Genomic DNA, 20,326 nt, shown 5'->3' with positions numbered 1-20,326 from the left:
TTCATACTCATTTTAAGGGCTGTAAGATAAAAATTACTATATTTTCAGGGCCTCCCCTGTGGCACAGCGGTTGAGCGCTGGGTTGCGAAGCTGCCCGCAGCCTCTGTAGTGCTGGTTCGATCCCCGGCTGCTCCCCGGCCACTGGAGGAGGGTCCCACATGGCGTGCAGACCTCTCCTGCCGCCCGCTGCTCCCCTCAGCAGTGTACTTCGGTCCTTCTGCCTGCTTTGCTCCCCGCTCTGGTGAATTCTCTCACCCTCCCGCTCTTCTGACTGTACCCAGTGCTTGTATAAATAAACAAAGAAACAAACAAAAAAACAAATAAATAAATCTTTAAAAAAATTACTATATTTTCATTGGTTCTAATGTACATATTTTATCCACATTTCAACAGAGCTAAATGATAGGGTTCATATGCATGAAACATGATAATGTCATATTTAATGGTGTGTTATTATTGCTCTTGTCCATATGGCTGTTGTCAGGAAGGTGTATTTGAGTGTGTATGTGTGGACTTAATTGTTTTTCTTGTTGGTATGACTGGACAATGGCAACCTCTTGACGGTTCAGTCAGAAAGCATCAGGACTATTTGAAGAATGATAGGAGTACAGACTGGGCACTGGCAGTTTGAAAAAGGGTATGGGGACAAATTTTGAATGCTGCATCATGATGCTCTTGGTAGCACAGAGGTTGCTAATGTGTCACCTGATATCTGTGACTCTGAAATGAAATGTAGGTCAGGAAAGCTGGACTCTACATGCACAGGAATTTTTAAGTTACTATTAAACATATATATTTTTTCTTTTAACTTATTAACAACTTAGAATACATGCTAGAAATCCAAGTGTGAATGAGTCTGGAAGAGCTCTTTTACTGAGTATAAAATAAAAATCCTAAGTAACAAGAAAGCATTGTGCCCTAGTGTGATTCCAGCATTTTGTTTGATTTTTTTAGTGGTACATCATACAATTAAACTACTTAACTGGCAGGGGAGATACCATGATTAAGAAGGTGGTTTTCCCAGGGTGAGGCTTATCCATTGCACTCCGAATGTGCTGACTCCTGCGATTTCCCCAAATGTGGGAACTCAACTGCATAATTTGTGGTAGTGGGGTACTATGTCCACAGGAAAAAAAAATGGCAACTTGATTTGATGAAATACCACAATTTAAAACTTGCATGTTGTGGAAATAAAAATATGCTTAATAATAAGATTTCAAGAAATAGATCAAAAGCAAATTTAAGAAATTACATTAGTGAGTGTTAAAATCAACCAGGTGATTCAAGGTCTAAAAATGTAGAGAATAGTGACTGTTACTATGAGTCCAAAATTTCAGGTGGAAGTTTGTTCTGTATATGAGTGGCTGTGTGATATTAGGCAAGTCACTTGAGTTCTCTGGGTCTCAGTTACCTAATGTATAAAAATCAAGTTTGTCTTTGATAATACCCAACATACCTTCTAAATATTAAATTCTGTGTGTATTTTTAAAATGCAATGCATAAAAGGTTAGCTCATCCAATATCTATTATTTTTGCCTGATGAATAACTGATCTTACATTTTAGCTTGAACTCATCCAGAGTCAGGTGTTCAGGTATGGAGAACAGGTGGTCATCCTCTTAACAAATCTATGAATACTTGAAAAATTGTCATTTTTTCCAGTGAATTTAAAAAGTTATGTATTTGTTGAGGTAACATTGGTTTACAACCCTGATTATGAGTTAAGTGTATACTTCACACCTCTTCAGATATGTTGCCACACCATACCTGCAACCAAAGCACCAATAATAAAAAATAAAAATATAAAAATATAATAACAAAAATATAAAAAAATAATAAAAATAGAAGTAGTGCTGAAAATAAAAAAAAAAACTGTAATTTATAGTTTCCTTAGTTTTTTTCCAAGATAAATTGTTAAATTCTTTAATATTTTCAAAAAAGGACAAAGTTGCAATTCTGTAACAACTTCTGTTCTATCACCTCACAACTGGGTTTTTTGGCTGCCTACCAACCCCTTCCTAAGAGTGCTCTGATGTCTACCTGTCTCCACACTGTAGTCTTGCTGGGATTGTGAGTGAAGACCCTTCCTTACCAAAATAAAGGCATTTTCCCCAGACAAACCTATCACCTTGATTTTAATTTTTTTTTTAGGTGGGGGTATTTGAATTCAGGGTTAAAGGAATGTAAACGAGTTGGTATTCACTAGTTCCCGCTTGGCATCCTGTGGCCTTTAATGCCCCAAACATCTCCCAGTTGTTACAGGGCAACCCCGATATGAAGTGGGTTGCCTGACTGTGGGTCCTTACCTATGTGCTTGAAGGGGACTTATTAATGCTAAACTGCAGTTACACACAAAAAGTTGATAGAAGATTTATTTACAAGGGAAGGGCAAATGGGGAAATGAATAACTTGGGGAGAAAAAGAGGGAGACAAATTTGTAAATGTGTCCTGCCTGTTCCGCTGACCTAGAATCCCAATGACCCACCGAGCTGGTGAAAAAACAAGTGCTATGGGGCCAAGAGGGTGACCCCAGCTCACATGGCTGGTTACATACTCAAAAAACATGGCTGGTTACCTCTGCCCTCAGGTCCTTGCGACCCTCCCTTTGGTGCTTATGGGATTTATAGTTCCCAGTGTCTTGATGGAGTGGGAGTGGAGTCCATAAAGCCTGTCTGGAGTTTGCTCAGGACATCCCTTCCCCCTAACACAGTGTTTTGATAAATAAACTTGTGCAGTGAGTAGAGCAACACTGTTAGTATCATGTCTCACTACATGCCACATGACTGGTGTCAATCATGTATAACATGAAACTAAAGCATCTCCACATTTTTAACTTTTCCTTTGAGTTCCCCCAAATCTTTCAATCTGTGTGATGGGCTTTGATTTTTGACACAAATTATATATCCAAACAGAATTTTGAAAATTTTTATATTTCTCCTTCTGTCCGTAATAAAAAGTAATTGTGTCCCTTCCTTGATTGAGCACCAAATGTAGTGTACAAAATATATTCAAGAAGGGAAACTATTCAAAGTCTGTTTTATTTTATTTGAATGTCTCTTCACCAAAAAAGAGATAACAAGATGACTTATTTTTCTAATGGGCTGGGGTGTTTCCATTCATTAATTATAAAATGTCATAAAATTTTTCACAAACTGCTGTTCTTTTGGAAACCCACTACCTTGCTTCTACTATTCTAAATATTATAAACCATTCATGATTTAAATGAAAAGAAAGAGGCAAAAGACCATAAATACTGAAAGAAAGCAATCCTTGGTTTTCTGACTTACCCCTCTTAGATATAAAAACTCTGGAGGGTTAAAAATTCTTTCATGTTGTGCTCACCTCTTGCTCTGCCACTTCCAAATGGCTTATAACACCCGAGGTTCATAGGAAACATTCTCCAGCGCATTTAGAGTTGCACTTATAGTTTGAGCTGTGGAATCACATTTTGTAAGTGCAAATAGTATATTAACTAATGTTGTGACCTTGGGGAAATTAATCCCTGGCTCAAAACTTATTTTTTTTCCATCTATAAAAGACTTATTCAGAATGTGTTCTCATCTGATTATTGTGAGAATCATATGAGGAACATTCTTAGCACAGCACCTGGCACCCTATTAGACCCTTGTTGCTTATTATTTTCTGTGGTTATATTTTTAATGTTAGTCCATGGGCAGATGCAAATACATAATGAAGACACAGTTTTAAATCATATGGTGAATGTGTGATGAATTACAGAGGAGAGGGTATGAGGCAGCAAGCTAGTGGGTTACTTTTGCAGTAGATCTCATGTGATTTTCAAAGGGCTGGATATAGGGCCTCCCTGGTGGTGCAGGGGTTAAAGTCTCAGTGCTATCAAGCTATTGCCAGCCACTGCAGCATGAGTTCGATACCCAGCCAGGGAGCTAACATGCAAGGTTAGCAGTCATAAAAACAATAAACACATTGTCCAAAAGCTTAAGAGGTTTATATGATACAATACTACTACTCTCTGTCTCAGTGACTGCTCCCCTCAGCACTGTTTTTTAGTGGATCTGCCTGTCTGCTCCCAACTCTGTTTCTGGTGAATCCTCTTACCCCCTGTTCCTCTGGCCTACACCCCAGTTCTTATATGCATAAATAAAGAAAAAATAAATCTTTTTTTTTTTTAAATAAAGAGCTGGATATGGCAGGTGAGTATTAATGGTGTAAAAAGGGGGAGAGATGAAATGAACTAGTAGTTTGTTGATGATCAGGTAAGAGTAGCAAAGGGAAAAGCTATTCCTGAGTGATTGACTCAGACATAGTAAGGGAAATCCAGGGAGGGGACTAGATTTAGGAAGAAAGAAGAAACATTGTGTGCAGGAGGGGCCTCCAAATGAAAATGTCCAGCCTATAGGAAGATAAGCCAGGTGGAAGAGTTTAGCTGAATCCCTTAGTAGGCCTTTTGCATGAATAAACCACGCATTACCTTTTTCTTTTCCATGAGTTACATGTGGAAGTTGTGGAAAACAGTGGCTTCTGAAAAGCATGTAGCCTTATATAACCTCAGTTTCCCTTTCATAAATGTGATAATTGGAATGATCTCTATGTGCGACCTGCCAAAATGAAATGGCCACTCAAAGTGTGCATTTAAATAGCTGACGGCCTCCCTGGTGACCTAGGGGTTAAGTGTCAGTGCTACCACTGCTACAGCCAGAGTTTGATCACAGGCCAGGAAGCGAACCCACATGGTGCAGCAGGCCTTTCCTGTTTCATCCGCTGCTCCCCTTAGCAGCATATATCAGTAAAATCTGCCTGTTCTGCTCCCCACCTGTCTCTGGTGAATCCTTTCACCCCTGCACTATACCCCAGTTCTGTGCAAAAAAACTTTAGGTGAGTTGAAGTGAAAATTAAAGAATGAATGTATGTTCATTGAATGTATGTCCATTACTATTTATCTAATTTCTTTAAAATTTTTAATTTTTGTATGATGTTTGGAATATTTAAGATAGTATCTGAAAAAGCAGAGAGTTTTGTTCACATGGCAGAAAAAGTATCCCTTCTGTACTGTTTCTCCCAGATCTGATGTAAGGTATTATAACCAAAGACATTGGCAAACAATAAACACATTGTCCAACAGCTTAAGAGGTTTATATGATACAATACTACAGAAAATATGATTAACTTCAAAGTATATATATAAACATACAAAAACACAAGGACATTATTTGTACTAGAAATGGAAACCAAAGGTGGAAAAATATATATGCATTACACCTTAGCAATTTATATATGTGTGTAAGCCTATTCTCAATGAAATACAAGTATAATGATTAAGCATGTAAATTTGGATTGCAAACAGACTTCAATTGTGCTCACCTAATTGTCCATTATATACACAATTTACTGATTTGCACGCTCAAATAGACAGTCTCAAATATTACCTGGATGTCACTTAAATATCCATGGTTTGTAAGTTAAGAGTTCAAAATAAAGACTCACTTCCTTAGCAGGCATTCCATTTCACTTTTTATCCTGCTTGCACAGTAATACAATAAAGTGTCTGTGCTAATTTCTTTTAAACCTCCTTTTGCCTTTAATTATATAGATTTTGGTTTGTAATTTTTTACCTCCTATAAAGAAAATTTATTTCATTTGATTTGGCTGGTAATGGGTGTACTGATTCCTATCACATCATTGTATCCATACTTGTTTCACAAGTGATGAATTGGAAGTAGCCTTTGGGCTCAACTAAAACTTTTCTTTCTTTTTTTAAAGATTTATTTATTTATTTATACTGAGTACAGTCAGAAGCATAGGAGGGTGAGAGAATTCACTAGAGCCAGAGCGGGGAACAGAACAGGTGGACTGATGAAACACACTGCTGAGGGGAGCAGTGGGCGGCAGGAGAGGTCTGTGCACCATGTGAGACCCTCGCCAGTGGCCGAGGATCGAATGGGCGCTGCAGAGGCTGCTGGCAGCTTCACAGTCCAGCGCTCAACCGCTGCACCACCAGGGGAGGCCCTCAACTAAAACTTAATGGCATGTTTTACCTTCCGATATTTTAAAGATTTTTTTTTTTAAGATTTATTTATTCATACAAGAACCAGGGTACAGGCCAGATGTGCAGGAGGGTGAGAGGATTCACCAGAGGCAGAGCGGGGAACAGAACAGTCAGACTGATGAAGTACACTGCTGAGGCGAGCAGTGGGCGCGGCAGGAGAGGTCTGCCACACCATGTGGGACCCTTGCCAGCAGGGATTAAACCGGCGCTGCAGAGGCTGTGGACAGCTTCACAGCGCAGCACTCAACCGCCTGCACCACCAGGGGAGGGCCCCTTCCGATATTTTAATTTATAGAATTACATCTCTGTAGTGGACATTTGAAACTTTGGGGGAATAATTTTATGTTAAAGACTGGTTTAGAAAGTTTATACTCTTTCCTAAATTTCATCATCTAGCATTTATATTGGTATTTTATTTCTTCTTTGATCCTGAGGTCACACTGGATGAGTATCTGTTTCCTCACAGAAAACTTTGGTTGAAGAGATGTATGTTGGAATGGACTTGTGGCTAATTACATGGACAAATAGAAAAATCCTGGAACTAAGTGTAAATTATAATGTTTTCTTTAAAGGTTGGCACAAGAAGGGTTTTTCATGTTGTTTCCTTTTGCTGTGCCCACTGGAAATTTTTTTCTTGAAGGAATCTATACTTAGCTTGTATAGATCCTCAGTGACCCATAGCTCAAGAGTGCAGTCCTGGACTCAGAACTTTGGACCCAAGTACAAGATATACTAGTCACTAACAAGGGGCTCTGAGCACTTTTCATAATCTGTGTAAGCTACAGATTTTTTTTTTTTCCTGTGGGACCCTCGCCGGTGGCCAGGGATCGAACTGGCTCTGCAGAGGATGCAGGCAGCCTCGCAGCCCAGCGCTCAACCGCTGCACCACCAGGGGAGGCCCAGCTACAGATTTTTAATTAAAAATATTTTTGAAAACAGCAATCCTCTGAAAGCTATCTAGTATGTATGGCACAATGCATTTAAAGCACTTGGACATAGCAAACATATTGCTGTTACTAATATTATGTATCAGAGTTGCCATTTCCTCTTACATATGTCAGTACTGCATCAAAATTTAATGGTTCAAATGGCAACTGTCAAAAAAATTTTATTGAATCATCATTGGTTAATACATTGTATGTGAGTCTATATATATATCATATATATATATATATATATATATATATAGAGAGAGAGAGAGAGTGCAAGAGTGAAAAATAAAATGAATATCTATGTCATAGAAGTCGTATTTTATTTGTTAAGTACCCCTCCCTTTCTTACTGATTTATATGATGGGGCACTACAGCAGAAATTTTGCATGTGCTTCCAAATGGACTTCAGCAACATAAGATCACATAGCTATATTATTTGAAGTGTATGTTAAAACATGTCTTATTCATTAATCTTTTTGCAGCCATACCACAGATGTTATAAGACTCAGCTAAAAGATGGTATCTCTTAAAATTTGAAAACATCAACCCTGCCAATTTACTCATTACTATTAACAAGATCAAATCATAGCAACATTCAGCTCAGCATGCATTTATATATTGTTGCTATTTGAAATGTCTGGCACTGCTGAAATAAATAAGATTTGTGAAAATAATAACAATAAATATACCAAGAACTCACTGGGAAACCTACTATGTGCCAGAATTTTACAAACTTTTCTTTTTAAAATAAAACCATTCTGCAATAAAGAAGCTATTTTACGGGCAAAGAAATGGAGGTTAGAGAATTTAAGTTGCTTTTTTGCAACTAATTAGTAAGTTCTGTATTATGGGCTTGAGATCTTACCTGTGTGACTTAACAGACTTTCTTGTTGTTGTTATATTCTGAGTTGTTGTACCTTAAATACATTGTGTATAATATATATGCAAAATTGGATTCGTAAAAAAATCATCCGTATTTATATGTCCTATGTATAAAACTACATCCATGTATGTATCTAAACAAATACATGCTAATAACTATCAATCCCTATATTTAAGAATTGTATATTTAGCCATTAATATTTAGCTATTATACTATTGTATAATAATATATTTTAAAATTGATATTTTAAATATAAAATAGTTAAAATAATATTAGAATATGATATGAGCACGTAAAATCACTTTGAATTGAGTAGGATGTAAAAAGTAGTCAAGAAGGAAAATGGTAGACATTATTGTTTGCATTTACCAGAATAAAAATTTTGGCTTAGTCTTATGGTAAAAGTGAGACTATTTGTAAAATGGAGAGAGAAAGGAACAGAATATGGATATATTGAGCACTTAGTATGTTCTCAGCATGGTGAGAAGCAGTCTTATTTTACCGAGGTGAATAATCCTCTTGCTATCCTCACTGCACAGGGAAGGACAATTATCTAAAAAGACAAAGTAACCCACAACCTAGAGCAAGACTTGAACTAAGTCCTGTGGGAGATCAAACAATTGGACAGAATGAATGGAATTTTTGAGCTTAATAAAGCAATTTTAGAGCTGAAAAGTAGCCTGAACTAAGCTGTGCCAATATGATGGGAGAAAATACACATGATTTTATTTCTCCTAATCATAAGTGGTTCTTCATCTCTGAAATACTTAAGTTTTTCAACAGTTCAAAAGTCACCTCAGATCTTCCATTCATTTGATAAGAGCACATTCATCTAAATTAATCTATGTAAGTACTTACAAGTGTTTGCAGGTTGTCAGATAACTTAAGAGCTGGAAATAAACAAGGTAGTTATATAGAATTCACTAGATGTAAAACAGGTCAAGCTGACAGAATAGGTTATGAAGTTCCCGCATGCTGAAATATGTTCAGGGTGGAGAGAAGGTGCTGAAAAATGTTCTGGTATTTTTAAATGAGTTCAAATGTACTGATTTCATGGAATTACAGGAGTGGTCTTGAGAGGGCTCAGAAATGACATAACAATTCTCAGAGATTTTATTGTTACGAAAATTTGAAGACAAAAAATTGGCAAACTGGAAATAAACAAATAATCATTATCAGTTTTGGAAAAAAGATATTTGGCAAATTAGAGATTATATTATATATTAATAATAGTTTTCATTATATTAGTAACTAATAGTTTTTTCTCTTTACTTTTAGGTAACTGATAGAAAAGCATCAACAAAGCATCTCTGATTTTAGTGTCTTAGTGGTAGGGGCTTTCTGTAGGAATTCTAGTTATAAGTTTGATGAAATTTGAATTCTTGAGTATTAATCTCTGGCAAGACTAGAATGAACTGGAGAAGGCTGGTTTCACACTTCTACAGGGTCGATAGGAACCAGTATGGACTCCCTAAGTTCAAAGCATGTGACAATAACTCATTTCATTTTTTAATGACGTTGGTGTCATTAAACAGACCGTTGTGGTGACATTTCCCTAGACATTTCATCCATCTAGTTGCATGATTAGTTTAGATCTGCCCTGTCTACACGTCCATTTCCAGCTGCCTATTCCTCACTCTCACTTGATGACCATATTCCTTTTCTTCACCGAGGGAAAATAAAAGCAATCAGAGGGATCATCTGTATAGTTCTTCCACCAGAATCCCCCCTTTTCCAGCATCTGTGCCCACAGCCTTTTCTCTCCTCCTCTGGCTATGAACTTCCTTCCTCCAAAGTGAATTCAGCTCCCAACTAGTGCTCTGCATCCACTTCCTCCTGCTTATACACTGCCCGGCCACCAGCAATGCCCCTTCTTTCTTCAGTGTTGTAAATTTACTTTCTTTTGGATCATAACCATCAACACAGAGATGTGTTAGAGTATTTCCCAACTTAAAAACAAATGAAGCCACAAGTCAAACAAATATAAATGTTCTTTGTAAATCTACTTCCAAGATTTGCTTCATTTCTCTGATTCCCTGTAGACTAAAACTCCTCCAAAGAGTTGTTCGTATTTGCTATCTCTAATTCTCCTCCTTGTGTTTTCTCTTGAACGTACTTCTTACAAACTTTGCTAGCTACACTGCCGTGGTATTATTCCAATTAATATTATCAATGCTGATGCCCCAAGGTTTTGACTTAATTAGTCTAGGATGGGGCCCTGGGGCTCTCTGTAATTTTTTGTAGCTATTGATTGTAAAGAGGTTTCTGTAGTTTTTTTTTTTTTTTAAAGATTGATTTATTTATGCATACAAGAGCTGGCTGGGGTACAGGCCAGAGATGCAGGAGAGGAGGGTGAGAGGATTCACCAGAGACAGAGTGGGGAACAGAACAGGCAGACTGACTGAAATACACTGCTGAGGGGAGCAGCAGGTGAGACAGGAGAGGTCTGCTGCGCCATGTGGGTTTCTTCCTGGCTGGCCGGGGATTGAACTCGTGCTGCAGAGGCTGTGGATTGCTTCGTAGTGCTGTGCTTAACTCCTTGCACCACCGGGGAGGCCTGGCTTCTGTAGTTCTTATAAGTAAGGATCAGATCTCCTAGCATGCTTCCTTAACATTGCTGGCTACCTCTGAGGGTCTGCCGCAGATATCTAGCGATTACTTTTTAGCAAGTCTATAGTTAAAATAGGGTGATTATTTTGAATTATTCTGTATAGGAGAATTCTGTATAGAGAAGAGCCCCCTTAAATAGAAAAACTTATAATGTATTTATAAATAAGATTATAATTTACAAAAAAATCGATCCATTTTTGAATTGTGTGAAACACAGCTATTGCATTAGGCCAGGTACATACTTAGTTCTCAGTCTGTTGAGGAGCTTGCATGCCTTTATAAACCAATAATCATGAAGAATATGAAACATAAAGAAAACAATATAATAATTTCATTTTGTCTTGTGTGAAGCATCTTCTCTCAAGCAATTTAAAGTATTTTACATCTTTGTAGGACAGTACTTGACATGTTGTATTTTTGAATTGAAATATTTGCCCAGACTGCTAAAAATTCACAGATGCCCTTAAGCTGAGAGTTCTTTTGCTTGTGTGCACAAAAAGCTTTGAGGAGTTAAGTATTATGTATTGAAAATGTAATAGTGGGTGAATTTTCTATCTATCAATCTCTGGGGTCTGTCATCCACTTTTACAGTGCTTATCACACTATCGTGTATTTGCTACATAGTTTCTCAGGATATACAGTTTGTACTTTTCTCCATATTTATGGCACATAATGATTTTTGATGTTTATTTGTTCCTATTTCTCTTTTGAGAAAGATCAGGATAACATCAGTATACAGTAATGGAAAGAATGAAAGAAATAGTTGACTTTTCAACATTACATAAAAACTTTGAAGATCAAATCTTCAGTTGAATAAACTGAGCAGTCCTACAGGCAATCAGAGGAGTAAGAAGAGATGCTGGTCCCACCTTGGGTTAGCCACTAATTAGTCATCTGAACTTGGATGAGTCATTAAGTGTTCCAGGTTCGCTATTCCTTGAACTCCAAAAAGTCTCACATTTAGGTCACTCCAAAATGCTTGGGGTTGTATAAAGCACTTTATAGCTCTACCTGGGAAAACAGTAATCTATACTTTAATAAGGATTTTATTATTTAATAAAAAATAGGAATAATGTTATATTAGCTATGAATAAACCTTGTTTTAGTGAGTGCTAAAAGAAATTAATTTGGTAATCTTTCTTTATGAAAATTGTCAGAGAAATTAGATCTGGTTTTGAGCACAAACATGAGAGGCAAACGAACAGTAAATGTAATTTCAATTTCATTCATATCTTTTCAGAGATTGGAGAATTTGGAACACTTCCAAAAGACCCAAGTAAACAGAGAGCAAATTTCAGAAGGCTGAATTAGAGCCAGAAAAACTAAGATTTCTGTTTAGGACGGATATTACAAAGGGATCTAAAAGATGGCTCAAGGAGATAAATTTAGATCTGGAAATCAGGCCAAGTTGTTTTAATTAAAAAAAATCACAATTAGCAAATTAATTTTTATCAATTTTAATCTGTGGGAGATGAGTAGGCTATGCAGGAAAGGTACTTTGACTAATGATACGTCTTTTACCTCTACTGTATCAAAACCTGTGGTCATGGCTTGGTCCTTGTGGAAAGAAGTGTGGAGGTATCTTAAAAACATTAAAAATGGATCTGCCAGTTGACCCAGTAATTCTACTTCTAGGCATCTACCCCCAAAATTCAAAAACTCTAATTCAAAAGGAAACTTGCACTTCCATGTCTATTGCAGTGCTATTAACTATAGCTAAGTTATGGAAACAATTTAAGTGCCCCCAAAGAGATGACTGTATCAAGATGTGGTATATATACACACAGTGGAATATTACTTAGCAATTAAAAGAGATAAACTCATGACATTTGTGGCAACATGGATGAGTTGGAAAGGATAATGCTAAGTGAAATAAGTCAGAAAGAGAAAGATAAATATTGGGTGGTGTCACTCATATGTGAAATATAAAGTCGCTAAACTAAGTCAGATAAAGACAAGTTTAAAAACTGACCCTTGAGGGCCTCCCCGGTGGCGCAGCGGTTGAGCGCTGGGTTGCGAAGCTGCCCGCAGCCTCTGCAGCGCCGGTTTGATCCCCGGCTGCTCCCCGGCCATCGGAGGAGGGTCCCACATGGCGCGCAAACCTCTCCTGCCGCCCGCTACTCCCCTCAGCAGTGAACTTCATTATTCTGCCTGTTCTACTCTCCGCTCTGGCTCTGGTGAATTCTCTCACCCTCCCGCGCCTCTGACTGTACCCAGTGCTTGTATAAATAAATAAATAAAAATTAAAAAAAAAAAAAAAACTGACCCTTGAAAATTGACTACAGATCTGAAGTACCAGGGAAAGGGAGAGTGAAGATGGGTAAGAAGAAAGAGAGAAGGAAACATGATAGACTATGGTGGTGCTATGCGTGATTTGATGGTGGATGCACTGTGGTGGCAATAACTGATGGGGATATCCAAATATTACCTAAATTAAATATAATAAAAACAAAACAAAAACCTGTGGTTAGTTAAGTGAAAAAAGTCAAATTAACTCTATGTGGTTGTTAATATAGTAAAATAATATTTATAAAAAATATATATAGTTTCTTTTGTTTTGCTCTTGAGAATAAATAGAAATATGTTCTTTAAATTATTTTTTTACATCATTGTTCATTTTTAAACAATATTTGCTTCCCCCTACCCCCTCAGGTGTAGTCCTCATAGAGCTTCCTTCACCAATGCATCTGTGCACCATCACTTCAGTCCCCTGTGCTCCTCCTCCCTCCATCTAGTCTCTCTCCCTCTTCCTCTTCTGCAGGATGTCTCTGATTTATAATTGACTGTTTTTGTTTTGTTGTGTTTTGTATTGCTATTTTTTTGCACTGATGTCTTATGTGGTTTCCCTATATTCCTGCTATAAGTGAAATTTTTTCATATGTGATTTTTTTTTCCTTCAGGCTTATTTCTGATATTTTTCTTTTTCCTTCAGGCTTATTTCACTGAGCATAATTCCTTCTAGATCCATCCATGTTGCTGTGAATGGCATGAGTTTATCTTTTATGATTGCTGAGTAATATTTCATTGTGTATATATACCACATCTCTTTAATCTAGTCACCTATTTTTGGGCCTTTGGGTTGTTTCCAGGTTTTACCTATTATAAATAGTGCTGCAATAAACATAGGGGTACAGGTGGTCTTTTGAATCAATGTTTTTGTGTCCTTTGGGTAGATCCCTAGGAATGGAATTGCTGGGTCATATGTTAGCTCCATTTTTAGTACACTGAGGAACCTCTATCTTATGTTTTAATACAATTTTAGAAAAGATGTAAGTTGTACAAAAGATATCTTTGGAATCAGTGTTTTTGTGTCCTTTGGGTAGATCCCTAGGAATGGAATTGCGGGGTCATATGGTAGCTACATTTTTAGTATACTGAGGAACCTCTATCTTATGTTTTAATACAATTTTAGAAAAGATGTAAGCTGTACAAAGGCACTCAAATCAATGAAAAGGATATAGTGATCAATGTGGTTAAAATACTATTAAACTTATCTTGATGCAATTTGACTTTTAATTGATCCTACAGAAAATAATTAGATTGGTGTGATTGACCATGACATGGCAGAGTTCTGAAAAAGTTCAGGTTGACTTTATTACTTGTTTATGATCAGATATCCTTAGAATAACTTCATGTTTAGAATAACATGTTTTCTACCTTATGAAGTCTGATCAATATTGTACAAATAGTTTGGTTGTTACCAATTTCAGAGAATTGCAGATAGGTAGAATACTTATCCTATCTTGAATAAGAACTCAACTGATATGTAATATGATTTAGTAATAATAGTTATTTTTCTCTTGATTTTTAGGTGATAGAAAAGCTTGAATAAACAATATCTAAAACATTGGCAGAAAACATCTCTGATTTTAATGCCTTAGCATGCTAGGGGTTTTCTGTAGGAACACTAGTGCCAGTTCATACCATAATATAATTTCAGTTTTTGAGTTACTGAAAGTAGCAGAACTATTGTCAAATCTGTCTACTATTTATCAATTACATAAATTGAAGTGGATGGACATTGTTTTAAGGTATTAAAATAGTCACTTTTTAAATTAACCTTTATCATTTTAAGATTTCAGCTAGAATTTACAGTTGTAATAATTTTGATAACATTTCTCATCATTCTTTAGTGAAATGCAGCCTATTTTGTAGAAATAAATATAAACCTCATCCATTTATTCAATAAATATTTACAGAGTACTTAGTATGGTGAGTTGCTTTATTAGACGATAAATATTTTTCTACTTTGTTTAGTCTTAACTTCACTAAATAAGAAACACATTTTACTTTTCATTAAATGTGGATTTTGTTTTATGCTAGAGTCAAAATGAGTACTTTAGGAGATTTCTTTTGAGATATGTTCTTATTTTTTAACATGCACTATGAACAATTATTGGATCATCAGTATTAGGGGAGCTTCTCTAGAATTCTGCTAAACTCACCTATTCCATTGACATCATATTCAGCTCTCCTCATGGAAATAGAAATGTGTGGGCTTTGCAAGGGTCATCTGAAAGCTTAGTCAACCCCTAATTTCTTCTTCCATAATAGCATGAGAGTTCAATATCCTGTCCTTTGTAGCATATCCATTAGCAATTTAAAAAGCAATAAAATGAGAGTAAAAAAAAATAGTTGGAGCAAAATAATGTTCATGAATTTGCTTCCTATAGGTAATACCTGGATAATTAATTGGTGGTGTTTGTGCTTTATCACCATGCAGCTAAACTTAAGGAATAATAAAACACAAAATTTCCTGTTTGGACAGGACTATGACAAATCCACAGCAACATATGGTCAACACCAATATATGGCCAACAAACAATAGCAAGATTGTACATTTCAGGGCCTCCCTGGTGGCACAGGTGGTTGAGCGCAGTGCTGTGAAGCTGTCCTCAGTCTCTGTAGTGCTGGTTCGATCCCCGTCGGCAGCGGAGATGCCCACATGGAGCAGCAGACCTCTCCTGTCTCTCCTGCTGCTCCCCTCAGCAGTGTATTTCGTCATTTTGTCTGTTTTGTTCCCAGCTCTGTCTCTGGTGAGTCCTCTCATCCTCCCGCATATCTGGCCTGTGCCCCAGTTCTTGTATAAATAAAAAAAAAATCTTTAAAAAACAAAGATTGTACATTTCAATGTGCCTAACACCACCACGACATTGATATTTGTAGGAACACAGACTTGTGTTTGAAACCTGATATGCCAATTACAGCTATGTGGCCTTGGTTAAGTTTCTTATCTTCTTTAAACCACAGAAAATGTTGGCAAATGGGTATGACAATTTCTACCTCACTCAATTATTGAGGATTAAATGGAATACTGAAAATGAAGTGTTTATCACACTGTCTAATATGTGGTTTTAAAAATTACTTATCAAATCTTGTTTTTGTCAGCAAATACTCATGAATCCAATTATTAAATCTTTTTCGCCCCCCCTTTTTATTTAAAAGATTTATTTATTTATCTATCTATTTATTTATTTATTTAAGCACTGGGTACAGTCAGAAGCATGGGAGGGTGAGAGAATTCACCAGAGCCAGAGCAGGGAGCAGAGCAGGCAGAAGGACCAAAGTACACTGCTGAGGGGAGCAGCAGGCGGCAGGAGAGGTCTGCGCGCCATGCAGGACCCTCCTCCAGTGGTCGGGGAGCAGCCGGGGATCGAACCGGCGCTGCAGAGGCTGCGGGCAGCTTCACAACCCAGCACTCAACTGTTGCACCACCGGTGAGGCCCCTATCAGCAGCTTTTATACACTGAGGTCTCTACCATGAGTTAGCAGTATAAGGTTAAACACTGTTTCATGGGGAGAGAAAAGAGGTTAGTAGCTATGACTGGAAATCATATACGAGCACACTGAATTTCCTTGTAAGCATATAGTTCTATTTATGAGATGGAGAAAATTTTAGGTTATTTTAAAAGCTACTTTTCTTGGGAAAGCCATGCAAATCTTTGTTTTACACTATGATATGTGCAAAGACAAGACAGTAAAGAGATTAAAAGCAGAGCTCTAAATTAGACTGCCTGAATTTCTGTTTTGGCTTTATCACTCACTAGCTGTCTGACCTCAGGCTGTTTATCTTTTACTGTTTTCCTTTTTTCAACAGAAAACAGGGGATAATTATATTACCTGTTTCTTAGGATTGTTTTAGGTCTAAATGTTAAAATGTGCATAAAATTCTCAAAGCAGTTCTTGGCTCATATTGAGCACTCAGTAAATGTTGACTATTATTAACATTATATATCACATACTATTCAGATATAGTTAAAGACTATTGCGTGTGTATTAGGGCTTAGCACTAGAACTTAGTGCTATATCAAGCAAAATAATATCAGTATTCTATATTCCACAATTTGTCTTTACCAGTTTTAATAATATATCCAATAACGATCTATGTTCAGTAACATTACGTTAAGTCATAGGGATAATAGTGTCAGGTATAAATGGCACAATTAAAAACACTACAGGAGTTTAGTTGCTCAGAAAGTTGCAATGCAAATGTTCTTTCTAAAAGCCTTGCAAATGCACAATGAGAAAGAATGAGGGTATCTTATTTTATTCCCTGGTGGGAATCTATCCACATCAAATGTACTACATAACTCTGCACGTGGGCAAACTCTGCTGAGACTCCCTGCTTGTCACATAGACCTTCTCGAGAAAGAAATTGATGGGCATTGATTTCATTTTAAAGGAGTCAGTATATTATAAGTCTAAGTTAAAAGTAGAAGCATATTGGGATTCTTAGAGGTGTTTTGGAATATGCCTATTTAAAAGTAGTAATGTTAACACACAAATTGGAGCTCTTTACAGATCACTGTGAAGTAATATTTCCTTTATATCCAAAAATGCTTCAGAAATGACATTCTGTTTATTCCAGGACGATGAAGTTACTTTGTTCATTCATTAAAAATCATTTATTCATTATTATGGTATATTAAACACTGTAATAATCACTGAGATACAAAAATTGGTTATACTTTCCCTGACCTCCAGAAACAGACCATGTAATAGGGGAAAAAGGAAATAAGAAAATTATGTAACAACTGGCACTATGTTTTAGATTTGATTAGCAGGGTACAGAGGACAGAAGAGAGGTTTCCAATTAAGACCAGTTAGTTGTCACCAAAGGCTTCCCACAAGTTGAATCTTTAGTTCTTGCTGGCCTGAGTAGCTAGTAGTGGGAGCATATGTTGGGCAATGTAGCATGGGTGAGTGGTGGAAGAAGACCAGGTTATATTCCAGGTATTGGGAACAGCTTGTGTGAAGGGTCAAAGATGTGAACCAGCTGAACTGTTTGGGGAACAAGTGTTCCTATAGTTTAGCACAGAGATCAATGAGTTTATGAAGACAGTTCAGTGACTCTACATAGTCAACTAGAAACTGGATGCTGGGTGAAACTGGGGGCAGAGTCAGGGAATCCTGTGTCAGGACTGGGACCGGAAATGTCCTTTGCCCATGGACCGTCGTGTGCAGCAGAGCACAAGGGATGATTCATGTGACCACACTTGGACAGAATGAGAAATTGTAAGTTGGATGGGTCTGAAGTCCAAGGAGAGAACCAGGCAGCTTTCAGAGTGGAGATTGAAGGAAATCAGGGACTGAGATGAGTGTAGAGGCTCAAAGCTGCGACCTGGGTGTGATGTGGAGCTTGGAGGAATTTCCTGAGCAGCCGGAACATAGCTGCAGCAGATTTTTATAGGGCACTTGCAGCCTCCTAAATTGGCGGGGAGGGAGCTGTTAAGGGCACTGATCTGGCTCAGGCAGAGGGCTTCCAACTAAACTGAGGAGTGCGAACTGCATCCTCAAGGCTTTGGGGAGTCATTGCAGAGGTTTAAGCAGGGCAGTGGTGTGATAGGATTTGTGTTTTAAAAAGATCTCCTTGGCTGCTGTGTACAGATGGATTGAGTTGGTGAGACTGCAGGCTTGGAAATCAGGGAGGAGGGTTTCTACAGATGAGAGATGATGGGCATCTGATCCAAGATGCTGTAGAGCAAATGGACACGTAGCTGACATTCTGGGGAGACCAGGGTGGATAGGAGATGCACAACTGGTTAAGCGGAAGAGGAATCGCAGAGTCTAGGAATCATTGGATGTTCATGAATTGAGTATGTGGGATAGAATTTAGTACATGTGACAGAGTCAAGAGGAGTTACAAAATTAATTTTAAGGGTGGAGGAGTTGAAGTCATGAGCTTGCTGAAAAGATAGATGGGATAATCTGAAAGATGTGCTGCACAGAGGTCTAGAGCTTAGATGATCTGTTTTAGAGATAAAGAGAGATTCCATTAGTAATTAGATGGTAATTGAAATTGATGGATTTGAATGAAATATAGAGTGAAAAGAGAGAGTCCTGATAAACTTTGTCATTTTGGAGAGACTAGAGGCAAATAATTCATGAAAGTGAGAAATAATGACCAGGGAAATAAAGAGATATTGGTGATAGGGAAGCAATGGAAGAAAATAATTTTAAGACTAAGGAAATACTTCAGAAACTCAGTGTGATGACTGATTGTACTGTGAATGTAAAGTGCAAAATGACAATTGCACTAACTTTGCCAGACTACAAATAGTGCCTCATTTTGTCCTGATAGCAAACCTATGGGTTGGATCCTCGCATTATTCCTGTGATACAAATGAGGCTGCTGAGGCACAGAGAGGTTAAATTACCTGCCCCACATGATAAAACAAGACAAATACTAGAATCTACATTGTTTGACTCCTGAGTTCGGACCGTAACAACCAGCTCTGTCATTGCTCAAGAGGTGGAGGTCTGTGAAGTAAAGTTATATTGTAGTGAGCTGGGGAAGGATAGGGGAGATTAGGAAGTAGAACCTCTTTTACAGTTAGCTAGAGGGGGTCAGGATAGAGGGGAGCTGGAACTTAATTAACTAATTAATTGACTGTATTATTTTTGTTGAGGTAGCAATGGTTTACAACATTAGTAATGGGGGGGGTATAGATTCACAGCTCTTCAGATGTATGTTACCACCACCCAAACACCCATAATCCTCCACCATTGTCCATTGGGCCTCATCCCCCTCTGCTTGCCTGCCCCATCTTCCTGGCCTGGTGGCATTAATTCTTTGGCCATTTCTACAGTTTGTTTTGGTTTAGTTTCTACAGTTTGTTTTGGTTTAGTTTCTCCATTCTTTTTTTGTTTGTTTGTTTCCCTATATTTCACATCACATAAGAATGAGATATATATGACATATTATATATGTCATATATTATATATAATATGGCATATTATATATAATGTAAATATATTTTATATAACACACACATATATTATACACATATATACACACCACATATATTTTATTCCATTCATCTGTCATTCGGTATTTAGGTTTCTATAAGTTGGTTATTGTAAATAGTTCTGCAAAGAACTTAGGACTGTATATGTCCCTTTCAGTTAGTATTTTTGTGTGCTTATGGTAGATACCTAAGAATGGGATTGCCTGGTCATAAGGCAGATCTATGTGTGATATTTTGAGAAACTGCCATATTGTTTTCCACAGAGGCTGTGCTAGTGTACATGACCACTAACAGTGTACAAGAATTGCCTTTTCCCCTACCCTCTCCAACTTTTGTTTCTGCTTCCTTATATTTGGGCCATTCTCACAGGATTGAGGTGGTATCTCGTTGTGGTTTTGATTTGCATTTACCTGGTGTAAAGTGATGATGAAAATTTTTTCAGGTACCTATTGGTGCCATCTGCCTGTCTTCTGTGGAGAAATGTCCATTTAGGTCTTCTACCCATTTTTTAATTGGGCTGTTGTGTTGAATGAGTTATTTGTATATCTTGAATATTAGTCATTTTTCAGAATTATTATTTGCAAATATTTTTTTCTCATTTCACCTAGGAGCTATAGTTTTCTCGTACA

General features: G+C 37.3%; 1 long non-coding RNA gene and 1 pseudogene across 1 annotated transcript in view; both read left to right on the top strand.

The window, feature by feature from the left end:
* The window catches only part of LOC129145152 (uncharacterized), a 64,202-nt gene that overhangs the window by 26,162 nt on the left and 17,714 nt on the right, over positions 1-20,326 (top strand). The gene's annotated exons all lie outside the window — the stretch shown is intronic.
* Positions 975-1,127, top strand: LOC119237299 (U1 spliceosomal RNA; annotated as a pseudogene).

Source organism: Talpa occidentalis, unplaced genomic scaffold (genome assembly GCF_014898055.3).
Source record: "Talpa occidentalis isolate TD23 unplaced genomic scaffold, MPIMG_talOcc4v2.1 talOcc4.9, whole genome shotgun sequence".
Taxonomy (NCBI): domain Eukaryota; kingdom Metazoa; phylum Chordata; class Mammalia; order Eulipotyphla; family Talpidae; genus Talpa; species Talpa occidentalis.
Note: the sequence above shows the minus strand (reverse complement) of the source record. Positions and strands in the feature narration are given on the sequence as shown.